Raw genomic sequence first — 18,116 nt, forward strand, 5'->3', positions numbered from 1 at the left:
AAGTAATTCCATGTGCTGGAACCATCATCTCTCTGCAATGAGGCTGCCATATGAATTAAGCCTTCATTTTCTCGAAGCCAGAATTTTTTTTTAATGATATCTACATCAACACACATACACATGCACGCACGCACATACACACACACACACACACACACACACACACACACACACGGCTGTTTTTGTGAGAGGATGTATTCATTTTAACTTCTCAATTGCATCAGCTTTTTTTTAGTATAGTGATGAATGGATTCAATTAGATGGTAACCATATTTGTGGTTGGCATATCAAAGTGTTCTCTTTATTTCCAAAGATTTCATAACGTGCAATGACTAAAGGCATCAATGCCTTTCTTTGCTGTCTTTCCAGGTCACACCTGTATGGAGCTCTTCCCTGAAAAACTTGTCAAGAGACAACAAAATTCTTTCTTCTCTTTTTACTCCTCAGGCCTTGCTAGACTCAGCTGTCAATGGAGTATAAGGCCTGGGTAACCCAGGCTTCTCTTTGTGAAATCTGTACACCCCTATTACAAATTTCAGGGATCCACAAGATTATCTTCACCTCTGTCACCAACTGCAAGTTAGACTATGAGGTCCTTAAAATTACAACTCTAAATAATGTGAAGCTGTTGAAAGTTTTTGAGCAAGGACTTACCATGACCAGAACTGTACTTTAAAAGAATTGAATTCAGGCAGGATCAGCTTCATGGCTATGCAAACTACACAGTCATATAGGGCCCCAAGAATAGAAGGGGCCCAAGCTTTGTGTAAGGCACTGCTGTTGTGTTGAAAGCTTGAGTAATTTTGAATACATGCCCATGCATTTCCATTTTGCCTGTGACCTTCAAATTATGTGGCTGGTCCTGAACTTAGGATATGATGGTAATGAGTGATTAAGGTAAAGGGAAGTCAGAAGGCAAGGAAACCAAATAAGAACCCAAGAGCCATGAGGGAAAAAAGTGGGGTAGCCTTTCTGATCTTAGTAGATACTATAAGTATTTAGGGGTAATAAAGAAAGCCTTGGGTCACAGACCCAAGGATATTCTTTGAATACCTCAGCCCCAAACTACATGGAATGATTCTTCATTAAATACATAAGTCAGGAGGAAATCAAAATGCTACAGAAATACTTGAAAATGTTTAAGCAGGGATATTACATAAGATTCGCTCAATATTCATTGAACACCTGCTATCTGCCCAGCATAGTGGTGGAATTAGGAACCTAGTGGCAGCAAAATATTGACAATACCTGCCATAAGTGCTGCCATAGTTGGGAGAATTTTGAAAACAGATATTATTCAATTATGGTCACTACATAATTTGACTATCATAGAAAGTGACAAACTGAAAGAGAATGTAATGGTTTGTGGGGGGAAATGGGAGAAGAGCATTCTGCTCTTAAGAATGCTTTGAGGACATATCAATAAGAAACTGGGGTGGAGGTGAGGCATTGGATCCAAGATGAATTTAAACCCCATGTCAAGCAATGTGCCATTTTGAAATGCAGTGCTAGCTTCTGGGATTTTAAAATCAAGACAACAAATCTCTAAGAATACAGTAGTCTTTGTGTTATGGGTCAGCTGCAATTTTTTTTTTTTCATTTTCAGTAGGCACAATGACAGAAAATGACCAGCTGGGACCTCGCTGGAAATATAGAGAATGATTTAGGATCATTCCAGTCTATATAGGCTGTTACTTAGAACTGGAACTAAGCAAAAGAATAGAACCCTTGCCAAGGTAATAACTCTGTAGCCTTTGTCTACATTACTAAGAACAACTACATTTTTTTTAAGACCAAATACCTCACCCAAACATCCTTACTGGTTTTTTCTTCGGTGTATTCTGCCTACCTCAAGTTAAGAGTTCATGGCCATTGGCTTATACAACCTGGAAAAAAAACTAATGGAGTCCATCAGGTGGTTGTTGAGGGTGAGCTGGTTAATGGCTAAGTAAGCTCTTGAATTTGTATTACCCTCTCACAGGGGCAGGGCTTATTATTATTATTATTATTATTATTATTATTATTATTTTACCATGAAAACAGGAGGATGGCAGGGAAGGCAGCAAACAATGCAAATGCAGAAACACAGCTGCTCCCTGAGATTTTTCATCTCCTCCTCAGAATGTGAAGTGAACAGACACGGGTGTCTGTGCTGTTCATTTTCTTTGTTCCTTCCTATCCCTTCCCTTATAGGAAAAAAGCCTTTTAACACAATCATGCATCAAAATTAAGCCTTTTGGGTAACAGGTATTGGCAAGAGAGAGGTGGGTTTGTCTGGTAAGTGCCCCGTTCTGAGGAATGCAAAGATTCGCTGTTAGATAACAGATGTTAGATCCGCTGTTAGATAACCCAAGATGCAGCAGTTTCAGACCGAAAAGAACACACAGTGCCCCAGGTTTGGCCAAACAGGGTAGCAGTTGGATGGAACCAAAACCCTGGGAGATACAGTGGGAGGCCAGAGAGAAGGCAGAGGGGCTGAGAAGCAGGAAGTGGGGGAAACCTGAGAAGGGCTCTCTGGGCACCAACCCAGAGTATAATGTATATATAGTACACTTTGGTTCACCCCCTGGGATGATGGTAATTTGTTCTGAGAGGGACAGTTCTCCCAGAACAGAGTTGGTCCTGCATGCCTTCTTAGCTCTGCAGGGCATCATGACCTCCAGTTACACAAATTTCACAGCATGAAGTCTTCTCAGCCTCTAGGTCTTTACATACACCATCCCTCTGTCCCCATTTCTATTCTTCTGTGTTGACAGCCATTTAAGACTTGAGTTGCATTCTATCTTCCCTTGGGAACTTCCCCTGACCTCTACAGACAGTTATGTTCCCCTGTTCTAAGCAGTCAAGATGTTCGTATTCACTTCCTGGACATCTCTAACAAGTTGTAAGTAACCATCACTTGTATAATTATCTCCTTCACTTGATAGTGAACTGCCCAAAGGCAGACTGGGTCTTTTTAATCTTGCATCCAAACCAGCTGGTCACTAACCCAGTGCCTGACACCTTATAGTTGTTTAATTAGTGTTTAGTGAATGAAAAAGCCAAGCACAAAGGACCAGATTTTACATACACATGTGCTACCTACTTGGAGATATATGCCCAGTGTAGGGTCTTGGAGACCTAAAGGTCATACCTTCCATGGTATCCTGTGAAATGTGGGATAAATGGAAACTGTCTTGCTAACCTGAGAAGAGCACACATGGTCAATGCTCCCCTCTAGGAAGCCCAAAGGAGGATCATCATGAACTGCTGTGAAAAATGGGAATGATGTGGAATGAATTCCTCAGACTCCCCAGGAAATCTTATTCATTCACAATCTATGGTGTCAGAGTTCTGTGTACTCTTTTCTAGTGATCAGTCCTTCTACCTGTCAACTTTCAAAGAGCCAGCAAGGGCAGAAACAATCCGTCTTTGTCTAATTAAAAACATTCCCACAAGTGTCTAAAGACCAAGTGACCCATGAGTTCAGATTCCCATGGAAGTAACTATTGGGAGGTCCTGCCAGGTGCTACCTTGGCCATGGCCTCTTCTCCAGTGTGTTGTGCATTAATTTTGTATTACTCTTGTTGTCATGCATTACTCTTGAATGGTTCTTGACATTTGGGTAGAATTGATAGAATCATTTGCAGAAAAGAGTACCTATCTTCAAAATAGGTGTTTCCTCTTAACCTAAATGATATGAGTTAGAATTTGTATTTTAGGGGCACTTGGGCGGCTCAATTGGTTAAGCATCTGACTCTTGATTTTGGTTCAGGTCATGATTTCACAGTCATGGGATCGAGCCCCAGGTTGGGCTCTGTGTTGATAGTGTGGAGCCTGCTTGGGATTCTCCCTCTCCCTCTCTGCCCTCCTCCACTCATGCACAGGCTCTTTCCCCCTCTCTCAAAATAAATAAACATTAAAAAAATAATTATTGGGGCACCTGGGTGGCTCAGTCGGTTAAGTGGCCGACTTCAGCACATCGGGCTCTGTGCTGATAGCTCAGAGCCTGGAGCCTGCTTCTGTTTCTGTGTCTCCCTCTCTCTGCCCCTCCCCCATTCATGGTCTGTCTCTCCCTGCCTTTCAAAAATGAATAAATGTTAAAAAAAATTTTTTTAATAATTATTATACTACCCAAAAGAGGCATATGGTAATAATAGGAAAAATCTTTATCTATAAAGCTTTTTTTATATTTCAGAATATTTTCATACATAGTATCTCACTGATAAACTCACCAATAATCCTACAAAGGTAGCCAGATCAGGGGCTATGACTACAATGTTAAGATAAAGGAACTGGACCCAGAAGAAGGGTAAGTGACCAAAAGTACAAGGTTCAAAACCTTAATAAAGTTTTACCTGGTTTTGCCTAAAATATAAATGGTGATGTTTCCAGATAAGATTAAAGTATAGCACAGCGATCTAACTCACTGCACCAACTATTTTGGGTTCTCAAAGTATGGAAAGGGCCCAAATGTCCATCAACTGATGAGTGGATAAAGAAGATGTGGTATATATATTCAATGGAATATTACTCAGTGACGAAAAGAATGAAATCTTGCCATTTGCAACAACGTGGATGGAACTAGAGTGTATTATACACTTATCATATGATCACATTATCATATTATACACATCATATGATGTGTATTATACAAATATCATATGATCTTGCTCGTATGTGGAATTTAAGATACAAAACAGATGAATGTAAAGGAAGGGAAGCAAAAATAATATAAAAACAGAGAGAGAGATAAACCATGAGAGACTCCTAAATACAGAGAACAAACTGAGGGTTGCTGGTGGGGTGTCGGGTGGGGAGAAGGGTTGAAGGGGTGAGGGGCATAAGGATGGCACTGGTTGGGAGGAGCACTGGGTGTTACATGTAAATCCCTAAATTCTGTTCCAAAAAAAAAAAAAGAAAAAAAGAAGTGAATATGTGACAAAAATGGCCCAAAGAGCAGGAGCAGGAAATGGATTTAAACTCTTGTTAGATTTTGCGTTGTTTGGAAAATGGCAATTTAAGTGAGACAGTAAGTCAAAGATGCATATTTTAGTCTCTAGATCAGGTATCAGGACACTTTTTCCTATAAGGAGCCAGACAATGAATATTTTAGGCTTTGCATGGAAAAAAAAAACTATTTTGGGTTCTCTACATAGGCACATGGCGGGTTTGCACTTCTGTGCCCCTTGAAGTAAGGTGTGGCCAAGTGACTTGCTTTGAAAGGCTGAAGTTTTAGGATCCAGTGCATAAGTTATGACACTTCTTCCCTCTGCTATAAGCAACCAGCACCACTTAAGTAGTGGCAGTTCCATCAGCCTGGGCTCCAGAGTAAAGATGATGAGGAACAGAGCCTTCAGCTGACCCACAATAAACCCAGGCAAGCAATAAATTTCTGTTTTATTGAGGTATATTGTTACCACAGCACAACCTGACATACCGTGCTTGCTACATTGCACACATGGGCTTACATTCAAGGGCCCCACTGAAATGACCAAAGAACCATTAAAAATAGGGGGAAATCACATCTCTCTAGGAGCTAACAAAGAGGACCATCCCTAAGCCGTAAGATTTGAGGAATTTCAGCAAGATAAAATGAGTTGAAGGAAGGATGACAAGGGATGACCCAATATTCCTTCTTTAAACAAATTAGTATCTTAGAAATTTTTCTTTTTCAAGCTAAATAAGGACATGGTGAAGAGTCTTCACGTACACACACACACACACACTAATGCTCTCCAAGTTTATAGTGGTTTTGGAGAAAGAAGTGTCTTAATAGTTGTTGGTGGGGCATGCTGTGACAAGCACTTACTTTGTTCCGGAACATGTGTCTCCGCTCTCCCTAAGATAACACACAATATACACATACAAGCTAGAGCTCACCTCCCACGTGGAGGTGGTAGTGTGCAGTGACTCAAAAACTATGTGCTGAATCTGATGGAGTGTTGAGTGATGGGCACACTGACCCACCTGTTTTCTAGCCAGCGTTCACATGGCCCCTGCTTGAAAGACTGTCTCCCGAAGCAAAGCTTCTGAAGCATGAAAGCAGAAACATATTTCACATATTTCTGTTGTCTTTTAAATCACAGAGAGTAAAAATAGAAACAGCACTACGCGAAATGTTATTTACACTTTGGGCAAAAAGGATGTCAGGGTGAAATGTAGCACATTCAGACTGATGGGGTATGCCCACCACACAGGGAGTACGCAAGGGAGAGGTGATGGGGCATATCAGGTCATGGAAAGGGCAAACTCACCCGAAGGTAATCCCTGCCTCTCACATTTAGCAGCTGAGTTGTCTTGGCAAAGATTCTTGTTAAAGCTCAGATTCTTGGTCAATGAAAATAATAAATAATAGCTGCGAGTGATCATTGACATGAAGGTAAAACAAAATCATATGTGTGCAGAAGTGCTGTGTAAATTATGAAGTTCTGGTACAAGTGGTAATTGCTTATTCTTGGGCAGGTCTGAGCATTACAAAATTCTTCCTTAGGTAGCTTAAAGCTACCTCCTCTATCTCATTAAGTCTCCTGGTTTATTTCCTGACAGTTGACATATGTTGGAAGGAAGCGAGGAAGGAAAGAAAGAAGGAAGGGTGGGAGGAAGGGAAGGGAGAAAAAGAAGAAGGAGGGAGGAAGGGAAGAAGGAAGGGAGGAAGTGAGGGAGGGAGGAAAGGAGGAAGGGAGGAAGGAAGGAAGGGAGGGAGGGAGGGAGAGAAGAAAGGAAGGGTGGATGTAGGGAGGGTGGGAGGAAGGAAGGAAGGAAGGTAGGTAGGCAGGGTGGGAGAGAGGGAAGGGAGGAAGGGTGGGAGGAAGGGAAGGAAGGAAGAGAAGAAGGAAGAAAGGAAGGGAGGGAGGGAGGAAGAGAAAGAAGGAAAGAAGGATGGATGGAGGGAGGGTGGGAGGAAGGGAGGTAAGAATCCTCATTTTGCCCATTTAGATCATACAGAATTAGTCTAATTCCTCTCCAGATAAATATATATTTGCTTAAAAACGTGTTTCCTACTTTATTCCAGGAAAGGATATAAGGGAGCTTACAAGGATGACTAAAACACAACAAAACAGCACAAAATTTAAATGGTGTAGAAGTAAGAACAATACACGGAAAGAGACAAGAATGAGCTTGGAAGAGGAGGGGCCCTCACCCTGGCTATAGGGAACCACCAGCTGGTTCCAAGCCTTGCCTTCAACACAAGACAAGAAACATCATCATACATACAGTTCCAACATCCATGAGGCAAAAACAGACACAATATTCAAGAGAAGTACTGATCTTTTTGGTAGCGAAGATAAGAATTTTCCCAAGAGGACACAGTGGAAGGAAAGGATGACATCCTCAGCATTGCTTTTCCACAGACAGAATAAGTAGCTTCCTAGGAGCTCAGTCCCTCAGGACACTAATATAGGTTGAAGACATCAAATCAAGAAGCATTTCAGTAAAGCAAAGTGCATACCCACCAGGACAGTGCAATCCACCTTCCTGTGTCTCTTTGATCCAATGTGACTCAAAGGTATATGTAAGATTCTCTGGAGGAAAGAATAATCAGCATGTCCCTTAAATGGCGGTCCCCAAGCAGCCTTCAAGTCCCCACTAATGCTCAGCTCGGCCAAAGCGTATGTAGAACAAATAATGATAAATGATACTAAACACAATACCATATGACCAAGAGCTTTTGGTGCAACTTAAGAGAACAAGATGGAATCATGAAGACAAATCTCAACTTGCTTATCAGAGATAAAATCAAAACCACAAGACAGAGTTTCCTGTCATGTGAGAGGGACCACTTGACAGAAGTCCATCTGAGGCTGATGGAGTTAAGGGCACCTATCTATTCCACCTTCATTTCTGCCATGGAGTTTTATCCACAGGATAAAGACAAAGATAAAAAGCCCAACATTAAGAATATGTTAAGATAATTTGTGCTGAAAGCAGATTATGTATAAGCATATGACATAGTAAAATATTTTCTCAGAAAAGAGAAAATTCACCTTCCAAAAGAGGAGTCAAACAGAGGCCTCTCAAGGGAATGTAAAAGAATAATGCACCCAGTTTTCTCATGACAGGGTTGGCTCCCCTCCTTGATGGGCTGGCCCTCCCTTCCACAGGGCTCCCTGCTTATATCAAGGCAAGCTCTCTGGGCCAAGGGCAGGCATTTTCATAATTTCCTGATGGGAAGTAAAGCTGAAGCTTGTAAAGGTCAGATCAGCTGTCATTAAATGGGGATCGTGGGAGAGAGAGTCAAAAGGGAAGCCTCAAAACTCATTGCCAGAGAGAGGAATCAGATCATGAACCTGATCTGGGGAAAAACAGAGAGCACCATCTCTCAGGAAAGACATAATGAGGGGGAAAGAGTAATAGTAAAAACAACTACTCATAATTTATTGAGCATGTTTTCTATCGTGGACACTGAGCTAACTCCTCTTCACGCATGACCTCAATCAATTCCAAAATTAACTCTGGAAGTAGATACTCTTATTCTCTCCACTTTACCTAGGATTCAGCTGAGGATGAAAGAGATTAAGGAATTCTTTTGACGGCTGGATGAGGGGTACAGGAAGGCAGACGGGCTGAGAGCGATGTCCCCCTGGGGAGCATGTCTCTCAGTGGAAAGCTACAAAAGTCTCCAGTCGAGGATTTGTTAGAGAAGCTCTTCAGAGAGTTGATACTCACTTCTCTGCGTAAGCTGGATTTAGGTTCATTTATTCTCTAGGCTCTGTGTTCTCAGTAAGGATGATATCATCCCCACAGGGGCAAAAACTGGTTCTTGGGATCTGTACTAGGTTGAATAGTGTCCCCAAAATTCATGCCCACCTGGAACTTCAGAATATGTCCACGTCTGGACATAGAGTCTTTGCAGATATAATGAAGGTAAGGCATGAGATCATGCTGGATATAATTAACATAAGGCATGAGATCATGCCGGATGGGATCACTGTCCAATGAGACTGTCCTTATAAGAGGCCAGAAAGAACAGAAACCCAGAGAGAAGAAGGCCATGTGAAGACAGTCACTGGAGTGATGCAGTCACAAGCCAAGGAATGGTTGAGGCCACCAGAGCTAGAAGCAGCAGGGAAGCGTACTCTAGAATGTTTCTGAGGAACACAGCCCTATCAACAGTTTGATTTTGGACTTCTAGTCTCCAGATCCATAAGAGAATAACTTTGTGTTGTTTTAAGTCACCAAGTATATGCTATTTTGTTATGGCACTCCTAGGATATTAATATAGGTAATATAGGTAAAAAAAAAAGTCTTACCCTTTTCATGTATAAAACACAGGCCTATATACAGTAACATGAACAGATATGTGATATTAAATTTTCATGGGAGGAGGAAATTAGGGGAAAAAACATCTGAAGAAGCTCCTTGATGGGTCATAATGACTAAAGGGTAAGAAACCTTGCTCTAGGCTGCAAGGATTGAGAGGGAGGCTGGAGGAGGAAGATGTTTGGTCAAAGGCTACTTTCTACAGTTGCTAACCTTGTTCTTCTTGTTCTTGCCATTTAAACTCAATATTCCCAATTGTTTCTTCTTCCATTCTGGCCCAGAGGCTATTATTACAACTTTTACAAAGTTTGTTCTATCTATTTACAATAGGATTTGTCCCCAAATGTGACACAGCAGTCACCTGCACTGTCTCCCTGTGATGTAGTCTCTTGTCACAGGCATTGTAAGGCAATGTTGATGTTTCTGGACTCTGCCTTTTTTTCCCCCCCGGAATGTCCAGCTTTATCTCACAACCTTGATATTTTACAGGAAGATTAAAGGTAGTTCGTTATGTCTCCATTAAACTTGCTTTTCTCCTGATATTTCTAGTATAGCTAAAAAGAAATTATATACAGTTGTTCATTACACAGGCCTTCAATGAAAGCCATGGAAGCAGATCATAGTCCCATAAAGACTTTTCAGTGAACTGCCTATTCTGGCCTGATTTGGGTCTCAAAGAGAGGGAGAGTCTGAGATGGCTGGTGGAGCTCCAACTTTGCCCAGGATATTGACAGAAACCATTTAGCAGTCAATGCAAAAGGAAGGTGTCTAAAGACTTCCCAAAAGGTAAGTAGCCCTGAGCATTTGATGTGTTTACGTTTCGAAATTCTTCACAGCCGCACACAGGGAATGTGATGATGTTGGCCCCATAGATTTTGAGAGCAGGCATTACCCGCCCACTTCTACTGCGGTAGAGTCTTAATTATCCTGATTCCTCTGGAATGTTTCCTGTTGAACAGAACAGCCTCTGGGCAAGCACAGTTTAAGTTAGAGGGTGTCAGGACAAGATCACTCTCGTAGGATGTGCTAGGAAACATGAGGGGGTTTTCAGTCCTTCACTCTTCACATTGGGACAGGCTTGCAGATTTGTCACAGAAGTCAGGAAGGGGCAGTTGTGTTTTGGGTTTTTTGCTTTTGTTTTTGTTTTTAGAAAAAGGCTTGTTGTGCTGTGGCATTTCTCCTCCCTTCCAAATAGGGAGTAGGAAGGAAGGGGGAAGTGGTTTTCACTTTAAGCCACATAAGGCTACCAACCTGAAGCTACTTTCAGGTTTCTGAGAGCTTGATACAAATACCCTAGTGATGAGACTAGAGCTACAGTCTGAAGTCCTAGAGTTTGGAGCTGTCCCATACCTGAAATTGTCAACATGTGAAAGGCTGGCTGGAGGAACCACTGGGGATAAAGAAGGCTGCACTGAAATTGGCTTGCACTTGAAAAGTGTGGAGGGGCCAGAGATGCACATATGTTTCCCACATATTAGATATGGATCCCTCAGAAGGGAAGAAGCCTCAGTCATCTGGCAGGACAAGGGATAAGTCATCTGGAGGGACAACCCCACCAGAAAGGGTGTAGAGCGAGCCACTGAGAGTCAGGAACTTTCCAAGGAAAGTGCCATATCAAGGAAATGAAACAGGTGGGCTCCAGGAAGGAGATCTCTGAGGAACCCAAGAGAACACCTGTGTAGAGGTGGGCAGTTATCCACTGGCCCCACCCAAGGGCACCAATGTGAATTACAACTACAGCAGTCAAGGGGAGCCTGGGTGACTCAGTCAGTTGAGCGTCCGACCTCGGCTCGGGTCATGATCTCGCGGTCACTGAGTTCAAGCCCTGCATCGGGCTCTGTGCTGACGGCTCAGAGCCTGGAATCTGCTTCGGATTCTGTGTCTCTCTCTCTGCCCCTCCCCCACTCATGCTCTGTCTCTCTCTGTCTGTTAAAAATAAATAAACATTAAAAAAATTTTTTTAATAAAAAAATAAAATAAAATAAACTACAGCAGTCAAAGTAAGCATTTTCTGCCTCTTCTCTCTCTCTTTCTGGCCCGAACCCTGGAGAAGCCAGAGCAACAGAACAGAGGACAAATAGCATAAGAGTGAAGGACAGTGAAGAATCCAACCACACCCACTTTCTCCCCACTGCTAGCCTCCTGCCTGACAGGGATCCACACTGTGGAGGAGGAGAGGCTTTAAATTAGATGAAAGATTGAAGTTTGCTATTCAACAGGACTGGACTTAACTGATGCCTGGAAAATTAGACAATGTCCAACACCTGAAAGTTATTGGAAAAGCTGTGGGAACTGCCCAAAGTTTCATCCAGGTCAGAGAAAGACAAGTCAATGGAAAGGTTTAGAGAAAAAGTAAAGTTCTGCTTATTCCTAAGCTGGTCGCCTGATGCCTCTTAAAACAAAACTGCATCTAAAAGGTTTATCAGATTAAGCTAGCCCATAAGATATATCATCAAATGCTGAATGAATTAACCTCATTTAGTTATATAGGCAATATTATTCAGCTGCCTCAAGAGTTTAAGTTTTAAAAATTGTAATAAAGATATTGCTTCTATGTGACTTCATAATTGATGCCTTTTACAAGGATAGACACTGAAGACGACTCAGAAATTCTAAGCAAATGAGCTTAGGATTTCACATTTGACATGCCCACAATTACTGATGCTTTATTTCTTAACCTGAGGAGGTATTGAGGCCTTGGGCGATTTATGTCTATGTGCTGTTTCTTGGAGATACCCAAGGATATTTGGAAGGGAACCCTATTTACCTTTCAGTCCTGAGATTACTTTCATAACCACTCTCCTCCTCTTCTGACCTGGGAGGGTCCACCATTCTCCTCCAGTCACGACCACCTTCTGGGAAGCTCCTGCCTAACTGGGGTTCTGATCTCTTCCCTATCTGCAACACCCTAGACTTAGGAGCAGGTGTGTGTTGGGAACTCTACAAAGGCATAGGGTGCGGTGGACAATAATAAACAAATTTTCTGGCTTTTAGTGAATATCTCATTCTGTTGCATACCCTTTAGTTATTTTATTTTCAACTGGTCAAAGAGTACTTTCCATCCTGATTCAATCCTCAAGTAGTTCTTTGGCAATTATAGTTTTCAAATACCTTGGTAGAGAATATCTGTGTGTTAAGAATCCAAATGCTCTATGTTGTAAATGAACTTAAGCAGCATTGGTCATCCAAGACTCTCTAGTTCATTGTCTTGTCCAAACCAAAAAGTTCAGGGAGTAGGAATCAGCTACTCACCCAGGTTTTTATGAAAGCAAGTCTCAGACTAAATTCTGCCCCATGTACAGATATTGATTAAACAAACCTTTATTAGTAAGTAGGCATAAAACATCATACAACCCCTTTCGGTTTATAGGTACTCTGACCCCACCTTGCAAGGAACATTAACCAGAAGCAGATACCACAATATTCCAGAGGCAGGATTCTGCCATCCTATTGTCCACAGAAAGCAATCAAAATCATCCCACTCTGGTTCAACACAGGACCACTTAGGGACCAAACCTCAAGGGCCATCCCCAAAAGAACAGGCTATCAGACTTGCTAAGGTAGCAATTATCTCTAAAATATTACAGCCAATCGCCATATCTGGAAAATATTCATTTTTTTAAAAAATTTTTAGTGTTTATTTATTTTTGAGAGACAGAGCATGAGTGGGAGATGGGCAGAGAGAGACACACACAGAATCTGAAGTAGGCTCCAGGCTCTGAGCCGTGAACACAGAGCCCAACATGGGGCAGAAACTCACAAACCACAAGATCATGACCCGAGCCGAAGTCAGACGCTTAATTGACTGAGTCACCCAGGTGCCCCTGGAGAACATTGAATTTTACTAAGAAAAGCTTATTTCTAACATCTGTTATGCAGATTAACAAGACATAAAGTTCATCCATGAAAACCCATTTTTGACATTCATTATGTTAATTAATAAAGTCTCTGGTGGTGATTGAGATATAGACAACTTAAGTGCCATAGCAGGTGCCTGTGGGGTATGGACTTGAAAATGAAATGCAGTTGATCACCCCTGGAGAATGGATCACTGATGAGGACCTTAGAAAGTAGTTCAGATTTTTTCTCTCTCTCTGTCTCTGTCTCTGTCTCTCTCTCTCTCTCTCTCACACACACACACACACACACACACACACACACCCATGCTGAAGTCATTTAAAGCAAATTACAGACATCATATCAATGTACAAATAGAAAAGATCACCTGCCCAAAGTAACTCTTTTGGTATTGTTGTAATAGACATTCATGATATCAAGTAGAAAACGCATTTAAATGACACAAAAATAATGAAATGTGTTCCTTTTATTCTTGCAAACTCCACCTGTTTTTATGTTTTTAATTTGGGAACATAAAATCATAAATTAAGTCAAAATCAACTACAATCCTATAAAGAACTTACAGGAACTTCTAGTCTTCTATGTGCTCACACACTTAGACACACTTTAACCCTCCCCAGGCCTGATGGAGAGTGAATACACACCAGAAACTAGAGACAGCGTATGGAGAGAGCCACTAGACAGGAGCTGTAGCCTGCATTAGGGAGACACGGCCAAGCCACAGTGACCCAGCAGGGAGGGAGTGAGAGGAATAAAATCAGGTCCCCAGCCTGTGCCTCTCATTAGTCAAACCCAACCAGAAGCCAGAGGGCAAGAAAGCCCTCCAAGGTAGTCACAGAGGAGGCGGATGTAGGGTCAGCCTCCCAACACGGAGCAGTATAAAGGATGGAGAGGGAGTCAGGAAAGGCAAATGTTCCATGACTGCGAGAAATAATTTTTTATTTTCATGCATAAAGTCCACCACAACGTACACATTTAAAGAAAGGTAAGTGTATAACAAATAACTTCAATATGAAGAAATACTATTGATGAGCACAGTAAGGGAGGGGGGTTCTCTTCAGGACAGGTGTAAAGGACCCAGCTGCCTGATCTGCTGACGAATAAAGCTACAAGTGAATTCTGATGCAGGACTGAGCAAGCCAAACCACCGTGGGACAGGCAGGGCGGAAGGACTGACATTTGGCAGGGACTCCTGTGTGTCTGGATGGATCGATGAGGTGAAAGTCTGTTTTAAGAGGCTTCTCATAATAACGGTTCCCATTTTTCCAACCCAAACGACTTGCCAGGCCCTGTGATAAGTGCCTCACACACATTATCTCATTTAACACAAGACTTGAAGTGAACATTATTTTCTCATGTTTTTACGGAAGAGAAACTGAGGCTCGGAGAAGTCTGGTGATGTGACTAAGGTCACACAGTCACACTCCCACTAAGTGATGGAGTCAGGAGTTGGACCTAGATCTACAAGAGCCCAAGGCCAGTCCACTTAGCGACTCTGATAGATAGCTACCACCATTAGCGGTCCCACCTGTAACTGCTTTATGGAGGAATAAACAGTGGAAACCTGGTGAGTAAAGACTGAGTCTCTCCAGGGAATGTCTGCCAAGCATTAAGGAAACAAGAAAACCATCTGAGGGTGCTGCCCAGGTTACATGGTCATTAAAATAATGGTAATAAAATACACATTGATCACTTTTGGAGGTTGCTAGGATTTCAACTCATTAGGATACCAACACACAAGAAGCAACTAATCAAATCTGAAATGTAGGAATTTCTGCAGGAGAAATGACCATATTTCTTCCACAGATGAATAGCATGGCAGAGGTGCTGAGAGGGGGAGGGGGATTGTTACAGATCAAAAAAGATTTCAGGAAGCAACTGCTACTAATTTTTCCAATGTATGGCCTTTTGTAACCATTACTTTCCCTACAAAGAATTCTTTTCCAAGGTGACCTAGCCCACCTTGAAGCAGGACTCAACTCAACATTTCTTCTCAGCCTGCAGCACCAAATATTCTTCAGAATCCAGAATAAGCAATATAAACTCTCCCAGATTTCGTTGATATGGTGGAGGGAGGATCTCCCACCCCACTAATCCCCATGCAACACACGCCTTCTTCCAACCTTCCTCCTGGCTGCCCTGTAATCAGTTTCTCCTAGAATCCCAGAATGCTGAAAGTTAATATCCCAGGACGGCTTTGATTTCAGCAAACAAAGCAGTGTTCAACCACAACCATTCAATGGGAAAACTATGAATTACAAGTAATTTTTTTCTTTTATAATTTTTCCTGTCACACAAGCTAATGTGTCCAATTCCTTAGACTACTACGCAAACAACATACAATCATCCCCTTTTACCTGAGGAGGATACGTTCCAAGACCCCCAGTGGAGGCCTGAAACCACAGATGGTACTCCACCCTACACACACTAATGTTTCTTCCTATAGTTCCATATCTGTGATGAAGCTGAGTGCATAAATTAGGCACAACAATAACTAATAATAAAATAGAACAAATGTAACAATACACTGTAATAGAAGTTATGTGAATACGTCTCTCTCAAGATATATTGTGCTGTACTCACCCTTCTTCTTAGATGATATGAGATGACAAGATGCCCCCATGATGAGACAAACGAGGTGGATGATGCAAGCATTGTGACATCACGTGACACAACGTTGCTATTGACGCTCTGAAGATTCAACAGAAGGAGGAGCATCCGCTTCCCCAAGGCCGTTGACACGGTAACTGAAACAATGGAAAGCAAAACCCTAGGTAAGGGGGATACTACTTGGTCAAACCCAGTCAGGGTTTTGAAATTGAAAATTTCAAATTTTCTCCCTTTCCTAGACAAACACTTGAATTCATTGCAGTTTAGTTATATCTATCTTCATGCGTAGAACACAGAACGACATGTAAAATCATGGTCTGAGATTTTATCGAGCAGGAAAGGACCCTAATCTCTGCCATTCTAATAATTCTACTTCCCCTGATGTGGCTTCATACCCCTAAAACTCTTAGAGGGATCACTTTTCACCAGTTACTTATGTTGAGATTCCTGGCAACAGAAATTCTCTTTCACACATGCTTCTCTTAAACCACATCTTTCCTCCATCCTATACTTGTGACATTGTTTTCACACGGAAGGGTTGACATCTACAAGTTCTCCCAATTAAATATATTTTAACAGATTAGTCTATCATATTGCTCTGTCAACATTTTGTACACCCCAATTCTACTACCCAGCACATTTCTATATTTCTAACTCCTTTTAACATCACATCTGAAAATATGAGGCATGTGCCATCTAGAAATTGCTAAATAAGGCAGAACTGAGGGCACAGCACTGTCGCCTGCCCTAGACACCTCTCTCCAAGTTAACTTTTCTCCATTAATCTAAATTCCTGATGAGTTCTATTGACCACCACATTATTTTCTAACTGTTCCCAAGTAGGATAGTTGAATGTTCTTCAGTTTTTCCAAGGATCACATCATATTCCTGTTCTATAATTCTGTAATCCACCCTTTTCCTGTCCTGAAAATCAGAGATTATATGCAAAGTGTGCAGGCAATATATTACTTAAGAGTGACATATATATAGAAAGACCACATCCCTGTAGATATTGTAGATTTGAATAGGTTTACAGCCTGTTGGGGATATGTGCAAACCCCCTCCAACAATGGAGTCCCAAACCCTTAGACACTTCACTTCCTGGTTCTTTTTCTCCTCTCCATTTCAGGGGCTTATTTTTCATGGGCTTTGCAATGAGCATGCACCAAAGAACTGAAGTCTCTGTATCACCTCAGGGAATGCACATTTGTTCCAATCAGACTACTTTTTGCCCCATATGGGCATAAGTGACTTCTCGGTAAGGCTGTAACCTCTGTAGTGCTCAGCCAATGAGGAGTCAGGGGAGGGACTTCACACTAGCAGATAAATTGCCTGCTGTAAGTGCCCCAACTGTGCTTGTCCCTCAAACACCTGCTCTTGCAAGAACGTTAATTAAAGCCTTGCTTCACTGTGCTGAGTCTCCATGTCCCTCTTTTGATTGGGTCAGTGGGATTATTTCTCACATGGTAGAAGGCCATGAAGCATCCTATTCTCTAAAAATCACATTATGATAATTTTTCAAAAGATGGAAGCAAGTATGTTGAGAAAGAGGTGCCTTTTGGGGGCATCTGGATGGCTCAGTTGGTTAAGCATCTAACTCTTGATTCTGGCTCAGGTCATGACCTCACAGTCGTGAAATCAAGCCCCTGTGTCAGGTTCCACGCTGAGCGCGCTCTCTCTCTCTCTCTCTCTCTCTCTCTCTGAAATAAATGAATACACATTTTTTTTTTAAAGAAAGAAAGAGGTTACTTTTGCTATGTCACACAAAGGCTTCATATGAGCCAGTGGTGGCTTTGCTGAAAATTACATTAACTCACACTATAACTGAATGTTTGGGTCCCCCCAAAATTCTATGTTAAAACCTAATCCCCAGTGTGAGGGTATTTGGTGTGGAGGGTCTTCGGGAGGTGACTGTTTCACGAGGGTGGGGTCCTCATAAATGGGAATAGTGCCCTTATAGAGGAGACCCCAGAGAGTTCCCTTGCCCCTTCTGCTACGTGAGGACATAGGGAGAAGACAGCCACATATGAAGTAGGAAGCAGTTCCTCACCAGACACCAAATTCTGTCTGCACCTTAATCTTGGATTCCCAGCCTCCATGTTTTCTGTTTATAAACCACCTAGTCTATGGTATTTTGTTACAGCAGTCCATACGGACTAAGACAACTCCCCTCCAATCTACTGGACAGCACCAATTTTCAGTATGATCTCTCATAGACTGTTGACAACAACTTCATACGGTTCTAGTCCTTTAATCTCCAGAATATGCTTATCTGGGCCTAGCTCTCACTATTTCCTAAACCATATTTATTTGCAGTTCCCTTTTCACACACTTTGTTCTACCCTTTCCAGTTTGAAGACCATATCCTTGAGGGAGAGAATGGAACAACAGATTGGAATCATTCT

The 18,116-nt window shown here is 42.0% G+C and overlaps 1 protein-coding gene across 1 annotated transcript in view; it reads right to left on the reverse strand.

Moving 5' to 3' along the window:
• The window catches only part of PALM2AKAP2 (PALM2 and AKAP2 fusion), a 504,955-nt gene that overhangs the window by 465,937 nt on the left and 20,902 nt on the right, over positions 1-18,116 (reverse strand). The window contains exon 2 of the mRNA XM_053204813.1: positions 15,685-15,848. The gene's annotated coding sequence lies outside the window, so the exon portion shown is untranslated. The remainder of the gene's footprint in view (positions 1-15,684; positions 15,849-18,116) is intronic.

The sequence above is a fragment of the Acinonyx jubatus genome, chromosome D4 (genome assembly GCF_027475565.1).
Source record: "Acinonyx jubatus isolate Ajub_Pintada_27869175 chromosome D4, VMU_Ajub_asm_v1.0, whole genome shotgun sequence".
NCBI lineage: Eukaryota > Metazoa > Chordata > Mammalia > Carnivora > Felidae > Acinonyx > Acinonyx jubatus.